Here is a 6,204-nt window from a genome sequence, read left to right as displayed (position 1 = left end):
AAGCACTAATTTTTTTCATAAGAAAGGGCTACCTAAGATCAAGGTGAGATTTAGTTTCTCTACACAATTTTAATGCATTTTTGTCATAAGAAAGGGCTACCAATTAAATTTCTCTAAAGTTTGTTAAGTACAATCAGACAAGAAACCCAAAAACTCATGTGACTCTGTTCCTAGACATCTGTGAGGATTATCTCAACAATAATCGAGCCTTAATTCATTGGTTTTTCAAGTGTCTAGAGGGACAAACTATGTCTCAGTTCTCAACACTGGATATCCATTAGACCAGAAAGTTCTAAACCCTAATGAATTTGTTCATAGAAAGATTCTAGTATAAGATCAATTCCTTGCCAATAATCAACCAACTTTATGATCTCAAACAAAAGAAATATGATAATGCTTAAGACTTCTTCAATTGTTGCAGAGTTGTATACCATCATATAAAAGATTTGATATGTGAGTCTCGTGTACTCACTATCACTATGAACAATTTCAACCAACCATTGAAGGGGCTCTTAGCCACTCAAAGATTTGAAACCTTCTTGGATCTCATTAAGGTTGCTAGTTGGATGGAGACAAATTTTAAAAGAGGAATGTATGATGGCTTGTTGGCCAAATGGAAGTCAAGGACTCTGGATCCAAAACATCAAACTCAAAAAATCAAGTCAGCAAAGTTAATCCTGGTGGATCTGACAAAACTAAAAATCTATTTGGATCTTCCTAGAGTCAGAGTCAGCAAAAGGCATAAGGTCAGTACAAGCAACAAGGAGATAAAAAAAAGAGGCAGCCTAACTCAAATTGGAATCCCAACTTGACCAAGAACTAAAAGTTTTCCAAATTTAGGCAGTTCCTGGCCGAAATTCTAGAGATACTTTAAGGAGCCAAGATGATCAAGATCCTAGAAGTGCCCAAAGTGCCTCCAATAAAAGTGAAAGATCCTATAAAGTTTTATAAATTTCATAGAGTAGTGTATCATCCTTTATCCAAGATTATCAAGACAAAGGTGAGTTGGAACTCACTGGAGAAGAAAAACTAGCTAGAAATGAGGACTTTGGCATCTACAATAATTCTTTCCAAGAAAATTCTCAAGCAAACCATGTAGAGGTTCTAAAAATCAGTAAGAGACCCTGATTATCAGGGACAATCAACCCATTTTAGGGAAGGTTCAATGTGCTAGTAATTTCATGTGTTAATGTAAGGCTAAAAGATTAAAAGAAATTCCATATCATCCCCAAGTGGACCACCATACCAGTAGTCATGGTGGGCCATAATTCAAAACAAGTGCAGTCGAGCCAGATAAAAGTCAATATAGTATAATAGACCTGTCTGTAGAGGATATTTTTGAGTCATTAAAATTGAGGAGTAGTCATTCAAAGAAGTCAAAGGCACTCCAAGTTGTAGCTATGCCTTTGGCCCATGCTCTCACTAAAGGGGTTAGTCACATCACATGGTCTGGCAGATACTGAACTAAAATACCTTTTAAAGGGTGTTCCTCTCCTCCCTCACTATATCTAATCTTGTGCAAAGACTATTCTAAAAGTAAAAGTGTTGGCAACCCCAACCAAGGCAAACCTTGCTAAAAATGGGCAATATGATATCAAAAGTCATTTGTCAAAACTCATTACTCTAATCTCAATATTGGTGTCAGCCAAGCACCTGTAAATGAACTTGATAGTTTGACAACATTGGTTACTCAGGTTATGACACAAATGCTAATTACTTACTCAAAAGAGTATTCTCTAAATCCTTTGTTATCTCGTACCAAGGCCCTCTATATTACCATTCAACTTAAGTGATTTTTTATCCCCAACTGCTTGGTGGATGCAGGAGGAAGTTTGAATATCTGACCATACATCATTATCAGGAAATTAAGTATCACTAGGTTTGAATTTGGAGACTATGGGATCCAAATCATTAGATACAATGGGAATGATACTGTGATTTTGGGCACCATAATTTTAGATATGGGAATTAGACCTATTTCTTGCAAAACTCTATTCCATGTTGTGGATTTTCTAGCCTTCTATAACCTACTCTTGGGTCGGTTATAAATATGCAATACCTTTCACGTACCACTAGTGTATCAAGATCCCATGGAGAGACCAAATCATTGTCATTTTCATGGATGATCCAACAATCAGATTCACTCAATTCATGCTTCTAAGGTCAGATAAAAATACATACATCCCTTCTATATGGGAAAGAGGAGAAACTTCATCGTTAGCCATGGTGTTTGCTCCTAGGATCCCATCCAAAGTGACAATAGTTGATTGTTCTAAGAGATGTTAGTTCACTAAGATCTAGGGTAGAATCGATAACTCAACTTTCATAAACTGTAAAAGATATCTAGATTTTGCCAAATTCATAAAGGGTTAGCCAATGATTTTGAGGATAGGATACAAACCCTTTAGAGGCTTAGGCAAAAATAATTAAGGTAGGCAAACTCAGGTTCAAGTCACCAAAACCAATTTTGGGAAAGAATTGGGATATAAAGGAAAAGGAAAAGGAAAAGGAAAAGGAAAAGAGAAGATAGTATCCATAAGTACTCTGATGCCACCTCCTAAATTCATTCAAGGAGAAACCATCTAGCCAGATGTAGCCAAGGATCCCATACCTGAAGAAGGTAGTGAATTTGAAACAATAGGTGAAGAAGTCATTATTAAATTTCCTAATGCTCTAAAGAGCCCAGAGTGAAGAGGGTCTAACGTCTTTGTTTGAAGAAACTAATTTTGGGACACTCATAGTTTTTCTGAACCAAGAAGATCTCGACAACTTAGAAGAAGGCCTTGGTAATCTTGATCTAGGTCTTTAGCATGACCCACTGAGGAAAATTGAGGCATCCCAGGGTATTCTCCCTCTTCACCCATAAATCACCATTGTTGTGCAAAAGGCAGGTATGAAGATTGGGAATAAAATCCTTTTCAAAAGCTGGAGGTGGAGTCAACATTTGATAAATGACTTGTATCTATTTAGAATGCCTTCAAAAGAGACCTTGCCCAGAGTCATTGGGAGCATTACTACTAGCATCGGTTGCGACTGCTTACTCAGGTAAAATACCAAGGGAAGGGAGTCCACCAATCATTTTTTAGTCTTATCCAGAATCAACTGTCAAGATCTATGTGAAATGGTGAAGATACTCTAAGTGGTTGGCAGACTCTGACCAGAGACAACAAATTAAAGCCAAGTAGTACTTTTGAGAAGCCAAGTTCAAGGCTCAATATTTATTAACTCATGGATAAAGTTGTTGGGAGTACCTTCTATGGGATGCTTTGTTTGAACTAAGTCCTAACAATATCATAAGTCAATAAGGAAGTTGTGGCCCTAGTCCAAGCATAGGACCTGATTCTCAGTTACTTTAAGATACTGAGTCAATTATGTCTCTTCTTTCTGTCCACATAATGGTTAATATCATACCCTTGTTTGCACCAATCAGTAATAATGGACTCTATGATTATGAATCACCTTGTAATCGACATTCAGATGTAGACTCTCTTAGATCATATGGTGGCCCTAACGATTATCCACCAACAATAGAAGAAATTTGCTTCAAGAACAACACAAGGTACCGAAATTGGATCAGAGAGCATGATCTCGATATATAGATTGGGTGAGAATTCTATGAGTGAAACTAAATGATCAAAGAAAAATTCTAGCAGAATCCTACAAAAAAAAATTGGGAACAATATCTCTAGAGGGGTCTTAAGCAGTTGACCCCAAAAGAGTTCCAAGCTTGGGAGAAGAATATCTAGATAAAGAGACATTAGCCATTAAGCTAGAAGCCAGGGTATATGTAGAACTATGTGGCTACACCCACTACATCGACAACCTCAATAGTGAGGCCTAGGTAGAGGCAAATTATGACAGATGGGAAGAAGTCCATAGAGCCCAGTTCCAACCCAATTCTAGTGAGGAAGATGGGAGTCATTTTTGTGCAGGGCACTTAATGGCCTCATATCAAAAGCAGACTTGGGGTATGAATGATATTTGGTAGGTTAACTCTTAACAATTGATCCCCACCGGGATAAGAGACATGAAAAGTCATAGATGAACATGATTGATTCTGAATACCAGAATCCCCGATGAGGTGGATGGTCCCCATGATCACAACAAAAGAATATCCATGGAGCAAACGGATTCTCAAGATGCTTGAGCCACAAAAGATTGAGGTTAAAGAGCCTTAAGAAGAATTCCAAGAATACCTTTGATTCTCATCCTCTCACAAACAAGACTAGTACATGGGGCATCTATAAATATCATTCCTATGGTGTAATGATCTATCTAGACAAGGCTATTTAGATCCAAGTGCGATATTTGGAATGTGTTTGATAACAAAAGACATTGTTTTCCATTGATGAAGAAGCCTTCTATCATATTTATAAGGAATTGGACTGCTTAAGGAAAACAAAAATATTTTTCTCCCTACTTTAGATCCTAATAACCCTTGGATAATTCAAAAGGAAGTTAAACCTAAGGATCCCTATGTCGCACACTTGAAAACTCAAGGGTGGTGTTGGCAACACATGCTCAAGATGAGTCTGAATCCTGAGGAGAAGCGCTAGGAACTACTGACTACTTATAGGTGGGGTTGGAGATAATGCATTGGATACAAGAAGGAATGATACTTGATGTAGAACAAACTTATTTTGCCTAAGAGATCTCTTTCATGTAGACTTGGATCTAATCCATGTCCATCCAAAGAAGTTAAAAAGGAACCCCCAAAGGCCATGATCTATCACCAATCAATTGGAATCCCAAGATGAAATGAAAGGAGTCCCATGGTAGTTAATGACTCTCTTGGATCTAGTGTCTCAGATGGGGTTGTTGACTCATAGTCAAATTTTGAAACCTTAAGTTTATATATCTTGTTCTCTGGTATGTCATTTGTTATAAGTCCTTATTCCGTAGCTGGTGAACCATCATATGTCAAGGAAAGTTACCATGAGTCCAACCAAGAAGTCAAACAAGGTAGTTGTAACGCCCCAACTTTCAAACCTATAGGATTTTTTTTTAATGCACTGTGAAAAACTTTTTGAAACTACCCCCAAACTCTCTTTGACACATCACAAGTTTAGAATCAAACAATTTAAACTATTGCAATTCAAATTTGGCCAAAATAATTTCATTCATAAATAAAATTTAAAGTTGATCATTCAAAAGGATAAAAAGGCAAAGAGTCTAGTCCAGTTCATTTCAAAAACTCAGAAGTTCTCATGTCCCGTGACATCCATCCATCTACGCACACGGATATAAAAAATATAAAACATGAAGTGTGAGACACATCATGTCTCAGCATAATTCCGTAGACCCTTACTAGATCTCACTTATGCAAACACAAATTCAATAGTTACAATTAACTAAATAACCTTTACATTATCTATATGGTTTATCTGTTTTTAAGCTTTTTCAGAATTCTTCACTTATTGGGTCCAAAATTAGTGGTAATGTTTGTCACATATATTATATTTTAGAAAAATCTGGTGAAAACTCTAGTATTAGATCATATCTACATTTTTGGATTCCAGAATCCTGTGATCCAATTACCCATTATTTATTTTCTGTCATTGTGTGCTCATATCCTGCATTTGGATCCAGATAAGCCTTTTGGTAAAGGTTTCTCTTTGAATTTAATATCCGATCCATTTAGAGGTCTAGTTTCCTATAAGAAAATATTTTTCTTTAAAAACATAACATTTTTTAGTGTTTATTTCCTTTGTTCCTAGGTAGACTCAATGTTTATTTACTTGTTTTAGCATTAAAAAACTATAATCTAGAAATCCTTGTTGGAGAAACTGCATTAGAAAAAATTATCAACCTCCAACAAGTTAAGATTGCATTTTGTGTGAAAACCTTGTTTGCTTCGTCTTTGCTCTCTCAGATTTTTATCCTTATTTTCTTAGGACATTGATTGTAGAGCCACTGTTTTCTTGCTTGGTTTTTCAAACCCACCATCTTGACCCATATTTTGAATCTTCGGATTCCCCCACTAGTATCATAAGCCATTAACTTGGGTATATCAGTGGTGGATCAAGGAGACTAGAAAGTTGCTCTCATGCACCATGAGTCATAGCTTGGATATATAGCGAAAGGTCCAGTAAAAAGAAACTTCTACCTATTAGATCCCATTTGTTGTGACCTCGCAGATATGTGGAGTATTCTAGGAGATCTATAAATCCTGATTTTCAAAAGGATTCTTGTTTGTTAATAGAT

The sequence above is a fragment of the Nuphar pumila genome, chromosome 2 (assembly GCF_984573655.1).
Source record: "Nuphar pumila chromosome 2, dmNupPumi1.hap1.1, whole genome shotgun sequence".
NCBI lineage: Eukaryota > Viridiplantae > Streptophyta > Magnoliopsida > Nymphaeales > Nymphaeaceae > Nuphar > Nuphar pumila.
This window is presented reverse-complemented; position numbering follows the sequence as displayed.